The sequence below is a fragment of the Crocodylus siamensis genome, chromosome 6 (assembly GCF_052110815.1).
Source record: "Crocodylus siamensis isolate JL-2025a chromosome 6, ASM5211081v1, whole genome shotgun sequence".
Classification (NCBI taxonomy): Eukaryota; Metazoa; Chordata; order Crocodylia; family Crocodylidae; genus Crocodylus; species Crocodylus siamensis.
Window position 1 is genome coordinate 48827284 of NC_143400.1, and position 14088 is coordinate 48841371.

At 42.2% G+C, this 14088-nt stretch overlaps 1 protein-coding gene and 1 pseudogene across 1 annotated transcript in view; one reads left to right on the forward strand and one right to left on the reverse strand.

Moving 5' to 3' along the window:
* LOC149862764 (cytosolic phospholipase A2 gamma-like) overlaps nucleotides 1–14088 on the reverse strand; it is a 127968-nt gene that overhangs the window by 20888 nt on the left and 92992 nt on the right. The gene's annotated exons all lie outside the window — the stretch shown is intronic.
* LOC149862765 (olfactory receptor 12D1-like) lies at nucleotides 11101–12038 on the forward strand (annotated as a pseudogene).

The window sequence follows — 14088 nt, forward strand, 5'->3', positions numbered from 1 at the left end:
TCTTGCAACTTAGAATGGAGTGTATGATTACTGCTTAGGAAGAATATCATGAAGGCCTGAGTACAGAAGAAATAAAACTATGTGTATGGGTGATGTTTCTGCTTTCTGCCCAAAACCAATTAGCAAACTAACACGAAAAAAAAAATCGGTTACCTGAAATTATTTTTTTATGATTAAAAAAAATGCCAAGAAACCACCACAGACTGATTTTTTTCCCCCTAATCTGGAAGGGAACAACTGAATAAAACAGTCTCCTTTTTCTTTTCTTTTCTTTTTTTTTTTGTGCTTAAACTTGAAACGGTTGAGTAGGTAGTACAATTCAAACAAAAAAAATCAAAACAAAAGCAAAAGACATTTCATTCAGGAAGCTGAATTTTTTTTCCCTCTACCTGAAACAATTTAAGACAATTAGCATTTGTTTACCAATTCTTTGATAGACATACATATACAGTTTTCATCCCCAACATTCTCCCAGATGTATTCATAAATGTCTACCATAAAGTAAAGATTTGTTTTCTGAAAAATATTTATGGAAAGAATGGCAGAGGTGAGAAGTATTCCCAGCTCACACGGGGCAATCAGGTTAGAATCAACGAAAAGAAGAGCCTACCAGTGTGCTCATTGTTCAGCTTGTCTCTGCTTTGTGGAGTTCTTAATGACAATACACCAGGTCTCCTGGGTTTATTCTTCTCACCTTTTATATGAAAATAGAAAAATGAATACTGAGCATAGGAACGAAAAAATTTTCATGCAACTGATCAGCCTGCACTATTATGTTCTGGCTTATACATCAGACTCTGCTTGGTAATTACAATGTTCACACATGTAATACATATTAATCTCCATGTTTAGGTGAGGCGAGGTTCTTTGGGTAGATGTGCTATCTATCTTTTATTAGACCAACTGAGTAGTTGGAAAAAAGTTCATTGCAAGCTTCTGGGTGTAATCACCCTTCTTTAGGCATAGGAAGTCTCTGCTCTTTTCCTTGGAGTCTCAGAGCAGCAGAGACTCCCTATGCCTGACAAGGGGTGATTGCACCCAAAAGCTTGCAAAGAACTTTTTCCCAACAACTCAGTTGGTCTAATAAAATATAACATGGCTACCCAAAGAACCTTGTGTGCCTATGTCCTTAGACCGACACGTCTACAACCAAAAACCCTGCATTTTTAGACAATCAACTGTTATAATCCCATATGTCCTTAGTAATAATGCTGATGTTTTAAAAGCTGATTAACAGGTTGAAAACCCTGCCCAATTTAGATGTTGGGATGCTCTGAATTTTAAGAAACAATCTAGGACTTTGTACTGAGTCAGACTCCAGTATATCTGGACCATGCCTGATTAATTTTTTTTCTAAATTCTTCTTTAAAAGCTCAGTGAGAGGGATTCTACAATATCTCTAGGTGACCTTTTTGCTCTGGGTTAGTTTCTGCTAATATATGAACTAAATCCCCTCTGTTGTAAACTTAGCTGATTTCTTCTTGTCCTTTCCCCAGTGTCTATGGAGAAGCAGTGATAGTCTTCTTTATGAGAACCTTTTATGCGTGGAAAAACTTGAATCATTTTTCTCCTCAGATTTTTTTTCACCCTAGGATAAAAGAACTCAGTTCCTTCACCTTTTCCTTATATGTCATGTTTTCTAAAGATCTTATTCCTGTAGCTGTCCTCTGGACACTGCCAAATTTGTAGCACCTATTTTTCAAATATAACTGGAGATATATTTATGAAACCCATTTGGTAACTTTAAAACCATAGTCTTATTCTGTTGTATTTTACCTTACCTGTGAGCTTCCCAACTGGAATGCCAGCTGACTTTATTGAGAGCAATTACAATAAAGCTCTGCCTTCTAAAGTCACACATATGGAGTGAGATACAGAAAAGAAAGGTAATATTAAGTAACTCAGTAGTGGAAATAAATTTCTGGTTTGAAGTCTGATTCAAAGACCGTTGAAGGCCATAAAAAGAAATCCATTCACCTAAACAGTTTTTAACTATACCATATGGGAAGTAATGGTAATTAACAAAAAATATAATCTCAGTGTAGCTGCTGGACCATCTTCATGATTTTATAAAGAATATATGAAAGTACAAGCAATGTTTGTCACCTAGTTGTCTTCCCACTTCCCTTCTGAAGTCACAGAGCAGAGGTAACAAATTTGAAGTATGGTTTCCAAGGTCTGTTCCCAAAGTAAGCGTTTGAGGGTTCAACTTTTCTAGAGCTAGTGGTGCTAAGCAAAGGATTGAAAATGTTAGGCACCTTCTTCTGTTCTCTGAACTGTGGAGAACTGGTTCAACCTAGTTCTTTGGTGGTTTCTAGGAACTGTCAGTGAAGCAAGTTGCATCACCCTGGGTAAGATATTTTAGTGACAAAGAAGGGAGTTTCTCTTTAAAAAATGCATTGCCTGGGGATTGCTGGTATGACTGGTATTCATGGGTCCATAACATACTTTTCTCCTTGCTGCATAAACTGAACATATTTACATATAACAGTTGCTCAATTAGGCACTTTATCATTTTAACCAACAGATGTTCTGGAAAGTTTTGTTCAAAGGAGCTTGACATAGATGTGGTGTTACAGTATGGCAAAACATGCACTATAAAATTTTACACGATTAATTAAAGATATCAATGGTTCTTTCTCCTAAGAAGTGTTTTTTTTTCCAGCTAGTTAGCGTTTAGATATTATCATCTTCATCTGAGCCTGATGAAGAGTGCATGAGCCCAAAAGCTTGCAGGAAAAGACTTTATTGTTGTTGCGATTTTTCAGTTGGTCTAATAAAAGGTAGCATTTTGGAATCAAGAGTTCTAGATTTTTGCACTCCTACTTTCCAAAAAAATACCATCCATTTTACTCCTGTCTACATTTATACTCCTAGCTTGTGATAACAAATTCTTTGATAGTTCCAGTGCTCTGTGCATTATGATTTCAAAAAGCAATGTGTTTTGCTACACTGGGGTAAGTTGAAAGCCATAGGGAGGGGAGGAAAGGGAGGGTTACTATCTCCTGAGCTTTCCCTTTTGGCTAATCAGTAAACCAGATCTAAGAAGATGATACTCTGGGCACCATGACCTTGGTGTTACAGCACTTTATTAGATAGTATGAAATGTGGATTCAAACTTCTTCTCAATGACAGCAAGGAAATGAAACTGTGGTTGTTCCTATTCCCTGGCCAAGTGCCCTAACTGCTGTGCTATTGGCAAAAATGTAGAAAGGTCTTCCTCCCCTATTTTATTTTAGGAAATGAAATGTGTACCTGCATGATTCTATTTCACCACAGAAGGGAATAGAATCTGAAAGGTACATAAATGCCTTGTCACAGGCATTTATGTACCTTTCAACAGATGCAAATGATTGTAATGTAGAGCCTAGTTACATGTCAAACTGTGCACATGTTATACAAAATAATTTTGAAGTTTTCTGAGCAATCACACATGCATGCATACTGCCATCTAAACATAAATCATAGTAACATGCTGGAAAGGGCTGTGCAAAGCTATGGATCACGATTTGGATTCGGAGATGATTCAGATAATTTGGAGGCTGAATCTATGAATCCAAATCAAATTTCTGGAAGCTTTAGGCTTTCCAAATTGATTCGGAGTTCCTGAATCAATTTGGAAAAGATTTAGAAAAGAGTCAGAGATTCAGCCATAGCGAATAATGGGGAATCAATTAAATATCTATAACTTTGTTGTCTTTTGGGTGATTCAGACAAAGCTTGTGTGGATGTTAGCTTCTTCTGAGAGGATGATGCATGCCAAATTTCAAGGTGTTAGGTGCAGGGGTTTCTGGGAAACTGCACCTCAAATTTCTAAAAGCAAAACTCATGTCATATGTGCGTGTTAAGCCACACAGGAGGGAAAACTGTAGACATGGTAGCTATTGAGGAGGCCACAAAGCCTGCCAAGTTTCAAGGAGAGAGGAGTAGGGGTTTGGGGGAAACTGCACCTCAAGCTGCAGACAAGCAAAACTCATGACATGGGTGACACTGTGTGTGTTAAGGCACAGCAGGGTGAAAGCTGCAGGCCTGCTAGCCTCTGCTGAGGTAACAAAGTCTGCCAGCTGTCGAGGAGATAGGTACAGGGGCGTTCTGGGGCCCTGCACCTCTGGCTGCTGACAGGCAAAACTCGTGTCATTTCCAAGGCGAGACTATAAAATGCAAGGTGCAGTTGCTCAGCTTTAGTATGAGGGCTGGAGATGAGACTAATTAACACCTAATCTCTGGCCTGATGGTTAGAGCATTGTGGTAGAAAACAGGTTCTATGAATTCAAATGAATTCTTCAGAATGGGGCCCTAGAACCTGGGTCTTCTCCTTGACACAGATGGAAATCAACCTAGGGGTTCTTTTGACATGCGGGGTGGTGGGGGAGGAAAAATGCCTCATCTTGGATTTGAGTAGTGACTCAGGGCAAGTAGCAATGGTGGTTGTGGTTGCAGCCCTGATGCAGACTCAGACCCAAGCCAATGCCAAGGCCAAAGTTGTCATCACCACTGCTTGCTGGCCAAGGCAGTTTGAGGTGTATCATAAGGTGAGAGGAGGGCATGTGGCAGGGGGAACACTTAGGATCTCCAGTCCTGGGGTCCCCATGTACTAGGACCACTAAAAACCACATCCATAATCTAGCTGGGCTATTCTCATGGCTTTTATTAATCAGAGCACATGGGGACTGCAGAATCAGTGGGCCCCCATGCACCAGGACCTATAAAAATCTTGTGGGGTTTAACATCCCCAGCAAGGGATGCTCTTCAGCTCCCTGAGCCCAGAGCCTCTAACCCTGCATACCTGGCAGCCCAGCCAGAGCTGCCATATGTGTGGTTTTGACAAGCAGGTGATAGTCTATGTGGGCATGGTCCCAGGTTCCCCATGCACTGGAAAGTAGGATGTAATTAGGATCTAATCCCTGATCCCAAAATTACACAGTTTGACATGCATGTGTGGTGTGGCAGGAAGCAGATTTGTTGGGATTGAAGGTCAGATCCCATTACACCTTTAAATTAGCATCCCCCTTACACATAAACCTATTTAACAATATATTCTATCACCTTTCCCCATTGCATTCCAGTTTGCTTGCCACTCTCATTTTATGAAATGTAAATATATATATCTCCTGGATTATGCAAATTCATAAATTTGTTTAACTTCCTTTTCTTAGTAGTAAGCTCAGTGCAGAGACAGAAATGTGTGTGCGCCATTCCCAGTGGCTCTCCTTTCCCAGCTAGTGCAAGGATATTAACTCCAAACCCAGCTCATGGCTTATGCTTAAGATAACATGAAGCATCCAGAAAACAGTGATACCCTTTAGGCTCAAATCCAGGTACTCTCATTGTTCTTCACAGGTAAAGGGTTCAATTTCTTGCTGAAGCTTCCATCTAAACAAACCTGAGAGCATCCCTTTATAGAACATTGCATCTGCATGATCAAGTGTTAGAAGGATCAAGGTTATATTCATTGAATGTAGTAGTAGGATCCAAGTGAGGCATTGGCTATTTAACCATATTAGCACGGTTGGAATGTCCATGGAATTGCAGATTGACAGGTGTGTAACAAAAGTTGACTTAATTCAACGTGGAAACTCAGCCCATAGCCAGCAGATACCCTCACATCAAGAACACTAAACTTTCATAGAAATCGTAAGCTGGGAAGCATGTTATATTCCACATGCCTGACTTTGGTTAGTTCTTCTCCCTCTTTGGCTGGTAGTTTAACACTAGTAATTCAAACCCTCACCAATTCCAGAACCTCCTTCAATAGTAATTCTATATGTATTATTTGTATCCCATCCTAAGCAATATCTTGGGGTAGGTTTGGTTCAACCTTTATCTTACTGGGAAAGGGTATAGACTCAATAGGACTTATATTCATTTTTCTTTCTGATTTTATTTATTAACTCCATAATCAGCAAATCAGAGGAACAACCTCTCATGGATATGTGCTCAGCCTGCTGGTTCCTTCTTTTTTTGTAGTTTAAATACCTTATTTATTAACATACATTCACCTTCTCCAAAATTAGCCATTGGAAATAAGGCTGCTTGTCTTATACCAGGAAATTGATTCTGAACAGTTTGGTAAAAAGGATTTTTTTTAAATTTATTCTACCATTGCAGAACTCAATGCATATCTTATTTGGGGGAATGTGGTAGGTGAAGAAATGCAGCAATAAACTCTTTGAGTTTCATTACAACTGAAAAAAACTTGATCACTTAGGTCTTCGCTCAAAACTCCAGGAAGACTAGACTATCCCCTCCCTTCCCTATCTTCTTCTTTCAAGTTAAACCTCAAAGAAGGCAGTAAAAAAAAAGATATTAAAAGGAAGAAAATACTAGTTCTGGACTTGATCACAGTTGTGTAACAAGCTGGTTTATCGCAGACAGGAGAAAAAATATTTTTACTATCTGTCAGGGGCCCTAACAGGCAGCCCAGACGGAGCTAATTAGCTAGTTGTCCCACCTGCTTGACACTGTTGGGCAGCTCTACCCATGATGATGATGCAGCTAGCCACTGTTAGGTTCTCCTGATTGGCTGCTGAAGAGAGCAGCCTCCCCATATAGTTTCACCTGATGGCAGTAGCCTGCAGATCATGCAACACTTCTTTTGAAAGTCTGTTGTGGGAAGCTTTTCTGAATCCTGTACTCCTAGGTCTTTGACTCGGTTCAGTGGCTAGTCTTCTTGGATCTGGTAACTTGGTCTCCAACTCTTTGTTCATCCTAACTTTAGCTCTGATCTCCTGACACGCCCTGACTCGGGCTCTGACTCCCAGCTCATCCTGACTTCAACACTGGCTTCTGTTTCTTGGACCTTGTCTCAGCCCCTGTCTGAGGATTTCCCTTTGGATCTGGTAACTTGGTTTCTCATTCCTGATCCTTGATTTGGCCTGAGGCTTGGCTCCTGATCTCCCCCAGTGTCCTCACCATTAGGCAAGACTGCTCACGATCTAGTCCTTAATGATTTACACAATGTTCATATAGGGTAGCACTCTATGAAAGTACTTCTATGCGCCACCTTCTGTGGTGTTCGTGGGTTTTTTTGGTGGGTTTTTTCGGGGGGTGGGAGGGCCTGCAGTGTTTAATATAAATTAGAATTATTTAACCTGACGTTTGTTCCTAGGCAACTACAGCAAATATCAGTAAACTGCACTGTTGAGACGTGCATGTGACAGATCGATATAGTATAACTTATGCTAAGAAAGATGCTTAATAAAAACATTTATTCATTGACATATGCATCACATTAACACTGGCTTGTTGCCATGGAATATGTAATCAAATGTGGCTGGAATTGTGCAAGTTAACGCACAATTTAAATTTCCCAAACATAAGGAAACAGAAGATCTGTGCGATTTATTGCACCATTGTAACCACTTGTTTATCATTCTGTGACTAATCACCCAGTCCTGCACAGCTAGCCCAAGCCTGTGAATTGCTCCATTCTGAGCTCTTCATTTACAGGTTTTTATAGACATAAAAATACCCAAGCAGGTGTCCACCCTCCTACCTTCCCATATCTTAACATAGTATAACAGTACTGCCATGTTTTCTGTTTCTTTTCTTGCATCATAGTGCTTTAGGGTCTGCTCCTGTTTTGTCTTGAAGATGCTTAAATGAGATATTTAGGTGGATTATGAGCATCTAAGTTGGCCCTTCTTCATGTTTGGAGATGCCATACAATTTGGTAGACATCTGACTACAGGAGACACCTCTGTTTGGACTGCAAGTATCCCAAAACACCTGAACTTGGTGGACTTTTGCACAGCAAAAAGTGCAAGAGTCACTGGGAACAAGCAACTGGAACATGCCTTTGCAGTCCAGTGAGTGAGGCAGGTGTTCATTTGGGAAGGAGGCATCTTGTTTTCTGATTTTTTGCTTCTAGGTTCAGATCTGGGTTTGTTTGTTTATTAGACATCGATAGTCTAATGTAAATGCATAAATAGTGCTGGCAACAACATCCAGAAACCAGGACTCCCCCTTCACCCATCAATGTGTTATTACTGCTTTGTTTAAAAAGTAATTTTTTGTTCTTTGCTCATGGGATTCTTCAAGCATTTTGCATTACCAAGTCACTGGTTTGGGTGACACCAACACATAAAAAGCCTACTGAAACAGGCAGGACTTTGCAGAAAGCAGAAGGGGGCAGAATCTATTCTGATGTTTATCAATTTTGTCCAATTAATATTAAATACAAGGCTTAAGAAAAAAGAAGAACTTCTGAGAGCAGGGGCTGTAGAACATCTCTTTTTCAAGGGAGTGTCCTTCTTACTGGCAATAATCCCTTTTCTCTTGATTTCTTCCTCCTGACCTCTCATGCTTTCCCCACTTGGCTGCCTAGAGGGCAGCACTGAAAAGGAAGTCTAGATACTGCTCCAGGCAGTGCCCAGCCAATGACTGGATCGTTTTTGCACTTTGCAGAGAAGTGGGATATACAGGTTTAAACCCCCTTTGCATAAGTGAGGTCTGGAATTCATGTGTCTCACTTTCTGGGGAAATGCTGTGTATACTAGACAAGTTGTCAGCAACCTTTAAGAAGCCAGGACATCCCAGCTGTGATGAGATGCAGGTCAGGTAGCTTTAATAGCATGTTAGTGCCAGAGGGCCTTTCCCTGAGCCTGTACCAAAGCCAGATAGTTGGGAGCCCACGCCATGGCGACATTTGAATGAAGCTTCCAGCCAGTAGGGGACTGCGCCAGAGCTGGGGAACTACAAACTGCAGCTATGCTTCCATTGCTGTTCTCAACTTTCCCTTTCTCTACTCTCTTCCCCAGCCCCAGCTGCAATGTGAGCATAGCTGGAAGCTGCCAAGCCCCAGCACAGCTGTGTCTGCACTGCAGCCAGGTTGAAGGGGGAGCAGGAAAAGACATTAGATGTGTGGGCACACCTGGAAGCCATGTGGTCATGACACAGCTCCCAGACAGCAAGGAGCCATCAGGACTTAAGTTGGGTTGTGGGGGCAGGGTGTTCAGAAATAAGTGGCAGTAGCACAGGTGCACACAGAGAAGCTGTTTCAGGGCTGTGCCTGTGAATATTTTGTTAGGCTGGGATCTTTAATATTATCAATAGAGTGCCTAACTCCCGTAGATTATCAGCTTTGTTTAGTTCTTCAGATGCTCTGGTCTGTTCAATATTGTCTGACCTGAAGCTCTATAGCCTGCTTGCATAGTTTGGAAATTCCAATGTGAGTTAAGTGAGTCAGTCTCAGTGGATTTAGACTCATTAAGGGAATATAAATTATGGTTCTCCAGTGGTTTAGTGTGTGAATATGATTTAAAGGTTCCTTTGCTCCATGGTTACAGCAGTCACCTGGATTTCAAGACCTGCAGGACTTCCTTTCTGGCTTCTCATCTGAACAGGTAGAAATTTCCTCCAGCAGTTTTCACTTATTTTTTGTTTCTAGGTAGTTGAATAGAAGAAAGTCTGAAACCACACAAATTTGAGCTGGAAGGGACCAGGACTGAGATGAAATCCCCATACTTTGAAATCCTTTGAAATCCCCATACTTCACCCCTTGTGTCCAGTGATGTAAGTAGCTGAGAATTCCTCACATGTGATCTTTTCAAAACAATGTGATGCCTAGTGAGTGGGTTTCTGGAGTAGGATGAGGAGTCCCTGAGTTGGTATCCATCTGCATCAAGGAGAAGATCCATGCACTAGGGCCCCATTCTGAAGAATACATTTGAATTCATAGATCCTGTTTTCCGGCACAATGCTCTAACCATCAGACCAGAGCTTAGGTGTTAATCTATGAATAAGGGCCCAAGCTAAAGCACAGAGACTTTTCTCATCCAGATCAGCATTCATCTCAAAACTACACATCCTCTGACTTGCTTATTTCTGGCCCCAGCCTGGCTGCCTAAGCTCCCCCTCCCACCCATGTGTCCAGGCATCCGGGGCAATTGTTTTGTAGAAGAAAGAAATAGAATCACAAGCTGTGTGTAACTTTGGAAAATGTTCTTACATGTCTGGATAACAGCAATTTAGGCACATCAAGTAAAATAGGTTCTTCTACTCCTTATTGTTTCTACATGTTCTGCTGAGACAACTACAGTCAATAAATAATGAGGCTATTGCTTGGCTTCATGGACTTGCATTCGCTAAATAAATAACCAAAATAATTGTGGAAATGATATTATAAATGCAAACACTGAAAGTGGCAAATTGGATAAAATATTATATTAATTATTCACAAACAAAACAAAAATGCCATATCAGAATAAAGCATAAATAAGAAAGATAGCAAAGTAAGAAATGTTGACACCCACTGTTATCAGTGGTACTTACATTATCCTAAGGGGTCCTAAGGGAAAAGGCTAGTTTCTAAGATGCTACCTTGCCCTACCTTGTTCCTAAGGAAAAATTGAAAGTTGGTTAACATATAGTCAGATAGTGATGTGCTTGTCTCCCCTATATGTGGTTCTGAGGTGCCTTCCTTCCTAATCTATTCTCACATATTTATATTCATAAGTTTTTTGACCAGATATTGATTCCTGCAAGTGATCTTAAGTCTTGCCGAAAATTTCAGAGGATACCTCTAATTATTTGGTCACTGTTATTAGAAGCAGCACTGACGGTTACAAGGGCAATTTGCAGTTTTATTTCAGCAGTCATCAGTCAACTATTTCTCTAAATTGGGGTTTCTTGCCTAATCAGCTTGCATTTTGTTCTGCTTTTCCTAACTAAAATTGATATATTGGTACCATATTTACTTAAAATCCAAAATGAGTCTTTCCCGCCCCCCCCCCCGCCCCCCATTCAATGGAGGGGAGGAGGCTCAACTTGGATTGTGGGGTTGGGGGCAGACAGCTGCTGTGTCTAACTGTAGCTCCAGCCGTGATCCAGGCATGGGGGCAGAGCTTCAGCTGTCACCTTACCTACTGGCTCTGGCTTGTGCTGCCTCTGCTTTCCCCCAATCCCCCATCACTTACCCTCAGTTCCAGTTCTGTCCCTACACCCACACAGTAGCAGTGGTGGCAGCAGCTCTGGCACCAGCCTTAAGTCTACCCTGGAGCCAGGGCCAGAGCTGATGTCCAATGAGGGTTAATCACAGGGACCCTCAGATGAAAGTCCTTTTGAAACTCTTCATTTTGTTCTGTCTCTCTCTCTGTAGGGATGGCAAACTACACAGAGGTGAATGAATTCAACCTTTTGGCCCTGACCAATCTGTGGGGGCTTCAAGGCTTCCTGTTTGTTCTTTTCTTGATACTCTACATGATCAGTCTTCTGGGAAATGGTGCCGTTGTTGCTGTTGTGGTGAATAAGCCCCAACTTCAGACCCCTATGTACTTCTTCCTGGGAAACCTCTCCTGCTTGGATATCTTCTACTCCACAGTTACCGTGCCTAAGATGCTGGCTGGCTTGCTCTCGGGGAACCACACCATATCCTTTGCAGGCTGCTTGGCCCAGCTTCACTTTGTCCACTTCCTGGGCAGCAGTGAGGCCATGCTGCTGGCTGTCATGGCCTGTGACCGCTATGTGGCCATCTGCAACCCACTGCGGTACACAGTGGTTATGAACCAATGCTTCCACTGTTGCTGGTAGCGATCACCTGGGCCACTGGTTTCCTGCATGCCCTGATGCACTTGGTCATGACCTCCCAGCTGCACTTCTGTGGCCCCAACAATGTCCATCACTTCTTCTGTGACATAAAGCCTCTACTGCAGCTGGCCTGCAGTAGCACTAGCCTCAACTTGATCCTTCTTAATACTATGACTGGGAGCATTGCCTTGGCTCTTTGTCTTCTCATGCTCCTCTCCTACCTCTACATCATCTCTTTCCTCCTAATGAAAGTGAAATTACAGGAAAACAGGAAAAAGGCCTTTTCCACATGCGCCTCCCATGTCATGGTAGTGACTTTGTATTATGGGACTGCAGTCATCACTTACCTGTGTCCTTCATTGGACTCCATGGCAGAAGAGATGATTGTTACTCTTATGTACAGTGTGGTCACTCCAGCTCTCAACCCTCTTATTTACACCCTGAGGAACAATGTGGTGAAATCTGCCATGAGAAAAGCCATAGGCAGAATTCTGTTCCCTAAAAGAACATGAAAAATGGTGTTTGCTTGTTCTCTTGCGCTCTCTTTTCTTGATCTATATAAATTAGCAATTAGATTTATATAGTATGGAAAAAGTGTCTAGTATCTACTAGAAAGCAGAATAAAGCAGGCAGTCTTTCAATAAGCAAGATATGCAACTGGAGATGGAGAAATTTATCAAAAAGGATAGTTTTCTTTACACTTATCTGGGTAGGAATATTGGGAGGTAAATTTAAATTAGTATTCCCAAAGAAAATTTATGTTAAAAGAGTTGAGTTTGATAGTGTCATGGAAAAACCTGGAGTATATGCTGCCAGCACAGAAGAGGTTAAACTGAAGCTGTGAGTGGAAATTTCCAAGGCTCACCCAGTCCTTGCCCCCTGGGTGACCTGCGGAGCTGTCAACCATTGTTGACCTACTTTCCCCACAGACACATGCTCAGACTGTGTCAGCTCCTGACTGAGAGCATGCTCAGTCAGAACCTGACATGAGGTAATCGGACTAGAAATTTCTCTGCGGAGAGCACGCTGATTGGCTACCAAATTGATATAAAAGTTCTGTGAGCCCCTCCCTGGGGGGAGATCGCGTGGACTAGAGACAGAGGCTGCTGCTGCAGGAACTGTTCTCTGAGTCAGGCTTCAGGGCCTATTGATCTCCTCCTTCGACTCTGTTGATACTTGCTTTTGTACTCATCTGGCTTCTGACTTACCTTTGAACGAACTAACGGCTTACGATTTTGGATCACTCTATGGACTTTGTTTAACCCGGCTCCGGACCATCGACCTCGGCTTCCTTTTCAACTATGACCGGCTCAATCCCTCTAACCTGACATCTTCGCGGCTTCATCTTCTGGCTACTGACCTCGGCTTCTCGTATTCGACCACCCGATTTGTCCATTGCTGTGGACTGGCATCACGCGACTCGTTACCTATGCGTTACAGTTCGTTTTATGTTATACCCATTAATGAGCTGTTGACCAGCCCTGGGACTAGGTCTTCGGACTGAACCTCGTGGGCCAACAGACCTCTTTGTTGTCTGTGCGTTATTACTGTAACCGAAGAAAGCAACTGTGTGCCTCCGCTTCAAAGCGTGAGTAAAATAAACCATCTTAGCTAAACCACTACGCCTGGGTACTTCTCAGACTCCAAAGCTGCTAATCCCACCTGTCCGTGCCAATAGCCACCACCCGGCCAATCCACCGTGACCGCGACCCCGAGCTTGGCTTGCCAGCTCTGCCGGGTTCATTGCGACAGATAGCACAAAAGAACAACTCAAAGTATACAAGAATGTGTGTGCATGTGTGTATTCCAAAACCAAGAATGGGATCTGCCTGTGTGTATTTCCCCCTTCCTCCTCTACCTTTTTTTGTTTTCCTAATTTCCAGCTACTTTACTTTTTTTCATAGACTGCCTCTTTTCTACCTTGGAGAACTCGTTACTACAGCAGAGTCTCCCTGGCTTACCTTCAGCATTCCTTCACCCATTTTTCCCTCTGCTCCCCCACTCCCTTCTCTACCCATTGTCTTCCTAATTTCTACCTATCTACATTCTCACTGACCTCCTGTCACACTTCTAGCTTCTTTCATTCCTTGGATATCTCAGAACAACTGTGGAGTCTTCCTATGCCTGAAGAAGGGTGCTTGTGGCTGAAAGCTTGCAAAGAACTTTGTTCCAACTACTCAGTTGGTCTAATAAAAGATATCACATCTGCCCAAAGAATCTTACCTTCCAAAAAAACACATGTTGCAAAAATTAGAAATTGAAACCTTCATTGTGGATAGATCATGCCTGATCAACCACATTTCCTTCTATAACCAGGTGATGTCATAGATTTCATAGATTTCATAGACATTTGGGCTAGAAGGGACCCCAGAGGATCATCGAGTCCAGCCCCCTGCCCCAGGGGCAGGAAGTCAGCAGGGATCATAGGATACCAGCAAGATAAGTATCCAAATGTGTCTTAAAGGTATTCAAAGTGGGTGCTTGAACTGCCTCCAGGGGCAGTCTATTCCAAACCTTGGGGGCTCGGACAGTGAAGAAGTTCTTTCTTATGTCCAGCCTGAA